Source organism: Canis lupus, chromosome 6, assembly GCF_003254725.2.
Source record: "Canis lupus dingo isolate Sandy chromosome 6, ASM325472v2, whole genome shotgun sequence".
In the NCBI taxonomy this organism is placed as follows: Eukaryota; Metazoa; Chordata; class Mammalia; order Carnivora; family Canidae; genus Canis; species Canis lupus.
In genome coordinates this window covers 14,012,601-14,025,283 of record NC_064248.1, presented here as the reverse complement: position 1 = coordinate 14,025,283, position 12,683 = coordinate 14,012,601, and the positions used below count along the sequence as shown (strand labels likewise).

General features: G+C 45.7%; 1 long non-coding RNA gene across 1 annotated transcript; it reads left to right on the top strand.

Annotated features, from left to right (window-relative positions):
* Positions 1-2,028: 2,028 nt before the first annotated feature.
* On the top strand, positions 2,029-7,969 carry LOC125755250 (uncharacterized). Its single transcript, XR_007411173.1, has 3 exons — positions 2,029-2,362; positions 4,578-4,719; positions 5,100-7,969. It is a non-coding gene; the product is annotated as an uncharacterized LOC125755250 (long non-coding RNA).
* The last annotated feature ends 4,714 nt before the right edge of the window (positions 7,970-12,683 follow it).

Below are 12,683 nucleotides of genomic sequence, written 5' to 3'. Positions count from 1 at the left end.
ACGCCTGCCTAGAAGGAGTAGGAGTGTAATAATGGTGGGGAAGGGGGTGCCAGGCTACTAGAATACCTGTACAAATGAAAATTGATTTTCTTGAGAATTCTTCGCCTGGTGAAATAAATTAAATCTGCATTTACTTCTATTTGTTTAAAAACCTCTTTGTTAAAATAAGTGCAGCAGTATAGAGACATAATCTAATAAATTAAAGGAGGATAAATTTTACCTAATAACATTCTGCACAGAGGATATGCAGAGAGGGAACCCACAGGAGGAAGCTCATGGAAGCCACTTAAACGTTAGGACTAATTCTATTTGTAATGGTAAAACTGACAAACAGATATGTTCAGGCCTCTTCAAGCTTGTTTTATTTTATTTTTTCCAAATCAGGTTTATTATTATTTTAATTGGGGAAAAATAATCTACTGAGTTTCCACTTAGCCTGAAGAAATACAAATTTAACTAGGTCTTAAAATTTAATGCAGCTTGAATGGCGCACCACGAGAAACAATCTTTAATGAGAGGAAAGCTGCATTACTAGCCTTACATGAAAACACCCGAAATGAAGCCCCATCATCCACCCTGAGCACATCCTCCTGCCTCTCAGTTTTTCTCTGTCTCTCCCAATACACGGGAAGTTTAAAAAGCAGTGGGTGTTTAGGAGTGTCAGCAAGCACCTAGCAATTGCTACTGAGTACATCCCAGGGTGGTGCTGGGTGGGCTATCAGGGGTGTTGCTTATGGGTTACATTTATTAATGCACTAGTGTCCTATAGCAGGGGACTTGTTGGGAAAATGAAGTTGTCACTATAGCTGCTCTAAGACATCTGGGAATAAAGAACAGCACATGAAGGGCAGCCAACTCTGCATTCAACATTTTTTTTCTTAATGTAGGTGTTTATCACTATGAACTTCCCTCTTAGAACTGCTTTTCCTGCATCCCATATATTTTGATATGTTGCATTTCAATATATTCAAAAATATTTCAAGATATTTTTAAATTTCTCTTTTGATTTTTGAACTCATTGGTTGTTCAGGAGCATGTCGTTTGATTTCCACATATTGGTGAATTTTCTGGCTTTCTTCTTGTAATTGGTTACTAGTGTCATTCATTGTGATTGGAAAAGATGCTTGATATGACTTCAGTCTTCAGTGTGTAGATTTGTTTTGTGGCCTGACATGTAATCTATCCTGGAGACTGCTCCATGTGCACTTGAGAAGATTGGTACTCTACTGAATTGGGTGGAATGTTCTATTTGTGTCTGTTAGGTCCATCTGGTCTGACATACCACTAAAGTCTGATGTTTTCTTATTAGTTTTCTGTCTGGATGATGTAATCATTGTTAACGTGGAATATTGAAGACCTCTGTTATTGTATTGATGAGTATTTCTTCCTTCAGGTATGTTAATATTTGCTTTATATACTTAGGTGCTCCAATGTTTGGTGCATATGTGTTCAAAGTTTTGACCAAATGCACCAAGGAGGGGCAGTTACACTTGGGTGCCGTGTAATGGAGGCACTGGGCATATACTTCATTGACTCATAAAACAAGGCTGCTCCCGTTTTCTAAAGAGGAAATTGAGACTTAAAACAGAAAATCATGTCCTGCAAGTGTGACTCCAAAAACCATGTTCCCATGTGACATTTTCATCTCGTTGTTGAAGAGTCAGCTGGAGAAAGCCATGTGTCTCTTTTTCCTCTTTTAGGGTTTTTCATTGTTGTTTTAAAAGATGATGAAACTGAACAGTTCTGTTTCCACCAACCATGGGTGGCCACTTCCCAATCTCAATTTTTAACTTCCACCTTTCTGGATTCCTTATGAGCTGTGAGAAGACACAGGAAGTCTGGGTGCTCTCGACTTTCAAATGAAGCCACAGTCAGACTGTTCAGCCAGAAACCTACTGCGCCTAGTAGCATCAGAGGGACTTGCAGTTCTTGACTTTTTGGAAGTGAGAGCTGACGGGGAGCCATGTGTAATTGATGTCCTCCTGCAGAGGAAGCCAAGTGGCTTAGATGCATCAGGTGTCCTCCTCCCTCTGGTCCTGCTCCCAGACGTTTCCTCTGGTCCCCTATGTCTTCCCTGCTCTCAGGACTGACTAGACTATGTTGATTCAACTTTCCAAACCCTTTCTTACAGCTCTCAGGGCTCAGTCAGATGGCAGTGAGGGAGAGACCAGAAGCCTGCCCCGAGAGCTGAGGTTCAGAGGGACTGGATGATAAATACCACAGTGTGTAGTGACATAAGGTGGATACCCCAGGACTGGAGGAAGTGACTTCACAATTGATCCCTGGAAAGGGGTGAGGAAGTGACCAAGAGGCACACAGGATGGCAAAGCGAACAGGTGGGCAGAGGCACAGATTCAAGAAGGTGAGAAGCCTCATTCCGTTGTTTCAGGGAGCTGGAGGCATGGGAGAGAGAGCATCAGAGGAACTGCAGACAGGTTTTCTGGGCCAGTCTCAGGGGATTGATTAATCTTCAGCCAGAGGGTGAAGTAGACTCGCTAAGAATTTCAAGCCCTGGAGGGCCTTGCTTGGGTTTGCATTTTATAGAAACTTTACAAAGGTGCCTCTTCCACAAGAGATGTCACTTATTAGGAAGCAACCCTGTGCCAGCACCTTGCAGGGGGCCCAGGGTGCTTGAGCTCAGAACACCTTCCTTCCTTTCTGTCCCTCACCTCTGCAACCGCTAGTCAGTGAATTAAGAGTCCTGCAAACTTCTCTCCAAAGCACATCTCAATCCACATCTGCTTCTCTCCATCCCACCCTTCTCCCCCGCCAAGTCTAAACCCCTGGTCATCTCTGCCCTCGATCCCTGCAGCAACCTACTCCTTGTCTACCTGGCTCCAGGTGTCCCCATCAGTTTCCTCCACTGCAGCCTGTGAACTTCCTAACATGAAAATTTGCCAGTTGCTCCCTGTGGGAAACCCCACTGGACCTGCCACTGACCTGCCTCTGAGGATAAAGCCCAAGCTCCTTCCCTGGCCCATGGGGTCCCACGGGGTCTGGCTTCTGTCCACCTTGCTGCCTCCCTCCACTGAGCCCTCCCATCTGGCCATGCTCCCATTCTTCATTCCTCCAGGGGCTGTGCTCTTGGCTGCAATACATGTACTCCCCTCTGCTGGGAGTGCTCTGTCCCCAGCCACCCTCTACACCACCCTCTCTCCCCTGGCTAACTTCTCTTTGTCCTCTGGTCTTCAGCTTAGATGAAGCTTCCTCTCTCAAGGCTTTCCAGAGCTCCTCTATTCTCATCAACAGCTCTCATTCCACCTGTGTTTCAGTAATCTTGCTACTTCCCCATCGAGACCAAGGGGTTAACTCCCTCCCCCAACCCACCCCACTCCTGATTTGGACAGGCTTTAGTGACTGGCTCATAACCAATAGAATATGGTGGAAGGTATGCTGCATGACACCAATGCATGGTCCTATGAGGCCATGCAGGCCTCTCTCTTGGAAAGCTCACTGTTTGGACCCTCATCCAAGATGGTACCTCAGGGAACTCAGGTGCCATGTTGTCAGGAAGTCCAAGCTGCAAGGAGAGCTCAGCCTTCAAGACACTCCAGCCCAGGGGCCAGATAAGATGAAAGAAGCCTCTAGATGGTTTAACCCCTCAGCATTTGAGTCACCTTCTGTAGCCACGATTTCGCTCCTTGCAGTGGATGCTTTCCTGACTGGTTCCATGCTCCTCATCTGTGCTAAGATGCTTCTACCTTTAGAACTCATCTCCCCACCAGATGTAAGTTCTGTGCAGGCAGGGACCACATCTGTCCCCTTTGCCATCATGTCTATTAAGCCCCAAGTCTGGCACATTGGAGGTACTTAAATGTTTGTGGAATGATGTTGAATCAATGAAGAACTGATGATTTCTAGAGGGTTAGAAGCAATCTCAGAGACATTTCCAGTCTGACAATTTCATGAGCAATGTAGGACTGCGGCAGGGTCTCTGGCCCCCACTCCAGCACCTCCTCTTCCCAAGGTTGCAGGAAGCCTCACTTTTCCTTGCAGTGGGACTTGGATCCAGTGGAGGAAAGGTCCCTCGACACAGACCTGTGCTGGAAGCTTCCTCTCTGCATTTCTTCCCTCTGGTATTAACAAATGTTAATTCGCTGCAATGATCATTGGCCTTTTGAATGCCCTTTACACTGCTATAATTTTGTGACTTCACTGAAAACACCAACCTTGTAATTTTGCTTGGCCTTATAGAAAAATCCTTGGAGGATATGTTCTAAGTCAGGAGGACGTCCAGATATATGTATACATACATATATATATATTTTTTTTGCTTGTGGGATTTATTCCACTTTGCATACAGATTTAGGTCATGCATGTGAAAACTTGTACTTATTTCAAAGTATAAACGTGCTGCTGGTTTCCTATCTGTCTCGCCCCACTGCTCCTCTTTCTGATGCTCTTTGCTCACAAATGGCCAGCTACATTGTTGAGGGCTTTGAGGGCTAAGTGACCTTTAGTGTAGTTTTGATTTCAAAACATCCAGCAAAAATATGCTATTTAATTTTTCTTTTACATGTAGAGAATCCTTTAAAATGTGATCAAGTTGATAGGAACCATGTGTCCCTCACTTGCAGCTTTCTCCAGCCCTGGATGGTGATGCATGCTGTGCATTCATTACTCCTGCCTGTTTTCCAGAAGGATAAATCATTTCCAGTGGAGATCAACTGTTGCCAGAGATGTGACGACCCCGGTGTGGTCTCTGGTGCTCCCTTGCTGGTGTGTGGTTTCTAGCCCTGTCCCTCACTAGCTTTGTGACCCGGGGGCAGTTTGCCAAACCTTTACATGCCTCATATTCCCCATCAGAGACATGGGGATATAGACCTCATGAAAGATCAGCTGCACTAGGACATGAGAGCTGCAGAGAGCTGGGCCTGACACACCCTACGTGAGCACAGAGCAGAGGGATGTGTGTGGAGCAAGCCCAGAGTAGGGAGTGGGGGTAGTCAGTGTCATGAAATGTCACAAGTGTCTTCGGGCCTCCGTCTCTCCACTCGTAGAAGGAAGACAGACTAGTGTGTGAAGCCCTTTGCAAGAGTAGATGGAACGTGTGACATGGAGGCAGTGTTATTATAATGACATGATCGCAATCTCTGCAGAGCGAGGAGCCAGAGGCTGCCTGGATGCACATCTCAGCAGTTGTGTGTGCCGGCGCGTATGCGAGGTTTCTATCGAAGACAGGATCCACAAAGGCAACATAACCACCCGTCCTAGCCTTGCATAAAAGATAACAAGAAGTAGATAGAGCACGGAACACAGGAGAGGCAATGCAAATAAAGTCAGTTAATAAATCCATCTTAAAGCCCTTCCCCAAACGCTGGAGTTAAATTTCATCTCAGAACGCTGTGCATAACCAGCACTTTGAGGTAAGGTGGCCCCTGAGAGCTACAGAACTTTTAAAAGACAGGCAACTACTTTTGCTTGGTTGTAAGGAGGGATGACTTTTTGAACTCCTTTCTCTGAGCCCAACAACTCTGACTGGCTATAAACACAGGCGCACTAATGAGGTGCTTTTGCAAGGCTTCCACTTGACTCCTGCGTGGCTGCAGAGTGGCAGGAGTCAGCTGTGTGATCAAGGGCCACATGGCGGGAGCAGTGGTCATGGTGTCCAGCTGACTGGTAAATGCCCAGACTGCTGTGGGCCTGTCCTCCCTGGCAGGTAACAGGAGTGCCAGCTGCCATCCTTCTCCAGGGAGGAAAGAATGTTGGCCTTCAGGGAGGGACGGTGGACATTGTGCATAAAGTTCTGCAATTTTAATATAAAAACCCCAGACTTGACGTGGCTTGTGTAATCCGGGGAAATCCACAAGCATCCAAAAGCATGCCAGTTCTAAGTCAGCTCTTTCGGCCCCAAAGAGGCCAAGGTGAGACCCTCCAGTCCTCAGCCAGATACACTGTCTTTTTGCAGTGGGGTGTGGGGAGACTTTTCATTACATTCCAGAAATTCCAGGCAGCATCCTTGTGTCTCCCAATCAGGCACACAATTCAAATAATCATTTAAAGAAATCTGTTGAAATGAAACTTAACCTCTATCTCACTCCAAACACAAAACCCTGAGCCACAGAAGCTTCTAGAACAGAGGCTGGCAAACTTTCTCTGCAAAGAGCCAGATAGTGAATATTTTAGGCTTAGCCATCTAGTCTCTGGAACAACTATGCAGCTCAGCGTTTGCGAGGTGAAAGCAGCCACAGACAGCCCGTGAATGAATGAATGCACGTGACTGTCAGGGTACCTGGGTGGCTCAGTGGGTGATTGCCTTCAGCTCAGGTCATAATCCCAGAGTCCTAGGATCAGCCCTGTGTTGGGCTCCCTGCCCAGTGGGTAGTCTGCTCCTCCTTCTCCCTGCCTGCTGCTGCTCCTGCTTCTACTCTCTCTCTGTCAAATAAATAAATAAAATCTTTAAAAAAAAAAAAAAAGAGGGATCTCTGGGTGGCGCAGCGGTTTAGCGCCTGCCTTTGGCCCAGGGAATGATCCTGGAGACCCGGGATCGAATCCCATGTCGGGCTCCCGGTGCATGGAGCCTGCTTCTCCCTCTGCCTATGTCTCTGCCTCTCTCTCTCTCTCTCTCTCTCTCTCTCTGTGTGTGTGACTATCATAAATAAATTAAAAAAAAAAAGAATGCATGTGGCTGTGTTCTGATAAAAATTTACTTATGGATATTGGAGTTTGGAGTTCATATATTTTTCACATGTAACATATTAGTCTGCTTTCCCCCCAGCCATTTAAAAATGTAAAACCATGCTTAACTCATCAGCCAAACAAACACAGGTGGCAGGCTGGATCTGTCCTGAGAGCTACAGTTTGCCAGCCTCCGTTCTAACAGTTAGCATCAGTGAAAGTCTTATGATCTTGATGAAGATTTTCTTGTCAGGAGACGAAAAGCATTAACCACAGAATTAAAAATTGTATAAATTGGACTTCATCAAAATTAAAGGTCTCTGCTCATTAGAAGACAGAGTGAAGAACGTGCTCATTAAAAGACATCATTTGATAGGGCACAGACTGGAAAGAACATTGCCGGCATGTGTATCTGGCAAAAGATTTGTACCCAGAACATGTAGAGGACTGTCGTAAATTAACAAAAAAGAGACAACAGCCCAATTTGAAAAATGAACGAAAGACTTGATCAAGCCCCTCTCAAAAAAGATCGAGGGATGGTCGATAAATATATCAGAGGTTCTTAGAACAGTACTGAATGTTGGCAGAGTGGAGAAGATAGGCTCCTCGGTGTCGATGGTGGGAACGTGAAGTGCTACTACCCTTTTGCAGAACTGTTTATTATAAATTTGATCGTGTACCTACCATATGACTCGACACTTCCTCTTCGGTATTTACCCAAGAGAAATGAAAACATGTATCTGTCAAATGACTGACACAAGAATGTGTAGAGCAGTCTTATTCATAATAGCCCAAGCTAAAAACAGCCAAAATGGGCATCAGTCAGAGAACAGATAAATAGTGAGATTTATGCTGTAGAATACTACTCGGCAGCAAAGAATCAACCACTGAAACATTCAACATCATGGGTGATTTTGTTTTGTTAAAGACTTAATTTTTTAGAGCAGTTTGAAGTTTATTATAAAATTGAGAGGAAGTTACAGGAGAAGGTACAGGGGAAACCTTATACCACCTGCCCCTATACACATACAACTTCCTTTACTCTTGACATCACTCACCAGGATGGCTCATTTTCTCCCCAAAGATGAACCTCCACTGACACATTGTAATCACCCAAAGTCCATGGTTTACCTTGGGGGTCACTTTCCAGATTGTACCTTCTTATGGGCTTGGACAAATGTATAATGACATGGATCCACCATGATAACATCATATAGAGTAGGTTCCCTGCCCTAAAAACCCTCCGTGCTCCTCTTATTCCTTCCTTCCTTCCTTCCTTCCTTCCTTCCTTCCTTCCTTCCTTCCTTCCTTCCTTCCCCCTAACGCTTGGCAACCCCCAATCTTTTACTGTCTCCATGGTTTTGCCTTTTCCAGAATGTCGTAGAGTTGGAATCCTAAGTACAGAGCCTTCTCAGACGGAGCTTCTTTCACTTAGCAATTTGCATTTAACGTTCCTGTGTGTCTTTCCATGGCTTCATAGCTCATTCTTTCTCAGAGCCGAATAATATTCCACTGTCTGGATGGATCACTGTTTATTTATCCATCACCTACTGAAGGGCATCTTTGTTACTTCCAAGTTTCGGCAATGCGAATAAAGCTGCTATAAACATCCGTGTGCAAGTTTTGTGAGGGCGTACATTTTCAACTCCTTTGGGTGAATACCAAGGAGTGTCATTCCTGGATTGCACTTATAGGAGCATGTTTAGTTTTGTAAATAACCGCCAAACTATCATTCAAAGGGGCTGCACTATTTTACATTTCCCCCAGCAGTGAACGACAGTCCCTGGACAGCTCCAACCACATCGTTGTCAGATTTTGGCCATGTGTGGTGGTATTAGAGGATTCCTGAAAACGATTACACTGAGTGGAGTAAGTAGGACACGTAAAGGGAATACACTATATTACCCCATTTATGGGAAACCCAAGGACTAAAAGGATGTCATCTACAATGATGGAAACCAGAGAGGAAACTGATAGGAGAGAGTAACTGACAGGGAACTCTTTGGGCTGATGGAAATATCCTAATCTTCACTGTCAATGTAGTGGCCACTAGCCATACAACACTGACCTGAGTTGTGGCTAGTGCCACCGAGGGACTAAATTTTTTTTTTGTTTCTATTTATTTAATTTTAAATTGAGTATTTTTAAAAGATTTTATTTATTTATTCATGACACACACACACACACACACACACACACACACAGAGGCAGAGATGGAAGCAGGCTCCATGCAGGGAGCCCAATGTGGGACTCGATCCCGGGACTCCAGGATCATGCCCTGGGCCAAAGGCAGGTGCTAAACCGTTGAGCCACCCAGGGATTCCCTAATTTGAGGTTCTAAAGCAGCATGAAATATTTTTCCCTTAAGCACAACTCTATTGTTTTGTAGGTCATTATTTCATGTTAACTGTTAAAAAGTTACCATTTGAACTGAGATGTGCTGTAAGTATAAAACATATGAGTTTTACCCCAAAGAGTAAAATTTCTAATTATAATTTTAATCCTAATTATGATTCTTTTGGCCTCGACAAAAAAACATTTATTTATAATCAATGACAACTTTTAAAATGTACTAGGCTACAATTACAGTATTAAAATTATTTTCACTTATGTCTTTGGACTTTTCCTAATGCGACTGCTAGAAAATTTGAAATTACATGTGTGGCTCTCATCATATCGCTACTGGACAGAGCTGGTCTATTTCTTGCTTTGGGTGGCAGTTACCTGAGTGTACGCAATTGTCAAAACTTGTTGAACTGAGTACCTTAGATCTGTACATTTAATTGTGTATTAATTATAGTTCAATTAAAAAATGACACCACGTGACCCTACTCGACTAATTTATGGCATTAGAAATCAGGCAAGTGGAAGGCTGTGATGGAAGGGAAATGAGACTTCCAAGGGGCTGGAATGCTTTTCTCTTGGTGAGGATGCTGGTTATGCGAGTAAGCTCGCATAAATTGTGAAAATTCATTGAACTTCATGTCTGAAGACAGAAAACATATCCTTAACACACAATTTTGAAAAACCCTGTTTGATACTTTCAAGTGTTACTTCAAAATTGAGCTCAGCTTTATGGTGTGTCCAAGGAGTTTGATCTTTTGATTTTAAAAGGCAAACTTATGCAGAACAAGTGGCTAATTAGTTAGGTGCTGCCCTGGGAACCATTGTGTTTTACAATCAGAAAGGTTCCACACTCCCAGGACTGCTGTCCCTAAATCCTAATCTCTCCCAAGTGGAGGACTTGCCCTATTTGAAAGAGCTAAGATCATGGTCCCACTACTTGCTGAGCTGACTTTGCCTGAGGACAGCTCCCTGCACTGCATGTTCCCAGGCTTCCATCAGACCTCATCTTCAAAGAAAACTCTAGCACTAGAAGAAGTCATTCTAGCTGCTGCAGGGAGGCCTGGTGCCCGGTGACCCAAGGGACATGAACTCCCAAAGGTACTGGAATGGAGGTGGCATATGGCAGAGGGTAGGGGTTAATCACTCAGTTGTGTGTCCTCACCAGAGTGACCACAACACGGGGCTGATTCAGGGAGGAAGGCCAGACACAAGGGGCTCTTTGCTGCCTGGAGAGTGTGGAGGGATAGCAGGGAGGAGTGGACTCAGACCTCAGGATGTGGGAGTGGTCAGCAGCACAAAGAGATGTGGCCAACTTCAGCATTGTCCCCATCTTTGGGAGCGCCAGACCTGTGGACCTCGTGGCAGCAGGTGGAGGGAATGGGAAAGTGGCAACATGATGGAGGTGGATGTAACTTCGGACTTGTGGCCATGGGCATCACTACTGGCTTTGACGCTACTGGTGCAAATTTGTGCAGGTTATTCAATTTCTCTAAATCTCCACTTTCTGGGACACCTGGGTGGCTCAGTGGTTGAGCGTCTGCCTTTGACTCAGGTCGTGATCCCAGGGCCCTGAGATTGAGTCCCGCATCCAGCTTCCCGCAGGGATCCTGCATCTCCCTCTGCCTATGTCTCTGCCTCTCTCTCTGTGTGTCTCTCATGAATAAAGAAATAAAACCTTTAAAAAAATCTCCACTTTTTCTCCTGATGAAGGAGATCATAATAGCCATTTGCAGGATTATTGGGGAGTTAGGTTAAACAGGTAAGCTATGCCAAGTACTTGGTAAAGGGTATGATTGGTTTTGGGGTGTGGTTGTCTTCAGCAGGATCCTGGCCAGTGACTGAATAAAGGCAGGAATCAAGCCTCCGATGAGTTGCTCAAGGCCACAGCCAAGGATGACACAACACACAGAACACATAGGCAAGCTTCAATGCCAGCAGAAAGCCAGTGGGTTAGTAAGAAAATGGAGCAGAGCTAGCCATTGATACTGCATGTCTTAGGCTGGGTTTTCCAGAAGCTGATTCTTGGAGGATTCATGTGAAAATGAAGATCCTCTGATAGAAAGTATTCCCGGGAAAAACCAATAGGGAGGTGAGGCCAGCATGGCAAGGAGGCCAAATGACGGTAAAAAGACAAACAATTTCATAGAGAGGCACTGTGGCAGCCAAGATGATGCCCAAGCATCTTCCCCTCCTGGTGCACCTGCCCTTCTGTAATCCCCTTGCACTTTGCAGACCTGTTTAACAGTAGGATATTGTGGAGAAGACCTGGTGTGACTCCTGAGGCTAGGTCATAGGAGACATTGTGTTTCTCTCTTGCTCTCTGGCATCACTAGCTCTGGAGAGGCCAGCCACCATGCTGTGAGGACACCCGGGCCATCTGTGGAGAGGCCCATGTGGGAGGAACTGAGGCCTCCAGCAAACAGCCACCACCAACTTGCCAGCCATGTGAGGGCATTGTCTTAAAAGTAAAGCCCCCAGCCTCAGTCGAGTCTCCAGATGAACATCTGGCCAACGTCTCAACTGCAACCTCATGGAAGACCCATGAGGAGAACCCAAGTAAGCCACATCCCATCGCCTGACTCACAGAAACTAACATAATAAATGTTTATTGTTATTTTAAGTCACAAGACTCAGGGTTAATTTGTTTGCATGGCAATAAAGAGCTGATAAAGTCATTTTGCCTCAATTGCACAAGGGATCTCTGGAGACAGACCAAGTCATGTGTTATAGTGTCCTGATCGGTGGGAGCAGGAGCACATATATCTCCCAATCCCATCAGTCATTGGAGAAGAGATGCTGGGGGCAGACTGGGGACAAAATCCCCAAGCCATGGCCCCCCGTGCATGCAGGGGAGTGGGCTCCAGCAGCTGGAAGACAGTCTCCCACAAAGACATCCAGGTACTGGCTGTCAGGGGGCACACTCAGGGCAAAAGGATCTGAGGGAACATGAGAGGACCCCCCAATAGCATTGACCACAGGGGCAAATCCAGCAGGGTGAGGGTGTGGGGAGGGTGCCCACAGTGAGGACCTGGATCTTGCTGACTGGGGGAGGTGGCACCAGGCATAGTGTTAAGAGCATGGATGTGGCTCCAAGATGGCTGGGTTTGAATCTGGGCATGTCAATCTCTCTGAGCCTCAAACATCTCATTCACAAGGTGGGGTTGTGAAATAACAGATCCTAGTTCACAGGGTCGTGTGAAGATTCAGTGGGATCCCTTGGGCTTGTTGCTAGCCCACAGTAGGCACTTAGGATATTAGCGATTACTTGGTAGTAGTACTATCACTATGAATGGCAGTAGAGGAGCTAACATGAAACACCAGCACCATCATGGGGTCAGTAACCTGGAGCTGAGTCGGATACACCTGTACTTCTAGCAGACAACACCTTGGTCCAGTTCCAGTTCTTGGGGAGCTTGCAGGAGAGTGGAACCAAGATGCCTCTTTGCCTGCCTCACCCATTCATGGGTCACACTGACAGACTCCTACCCAACTCTCATGGGGACAAGGCAGGGCTGGATCTAGCAAATGAGGAATGGGAAAATGAGGGAAGGTCTCCCCAGCTGGTATTTCATTACTGCCCAGGTACCTTGGAAAGCCCACTTCCAAGTCTCTGCACTTGCTGCTTTTTGCACTTGACCCAATGGTTACCCTCCATCCCCCTGATTCAGACGGGTTGGGCAGGACTGTGTGCCGGCCATTACCATTGGCAGTAAATACCA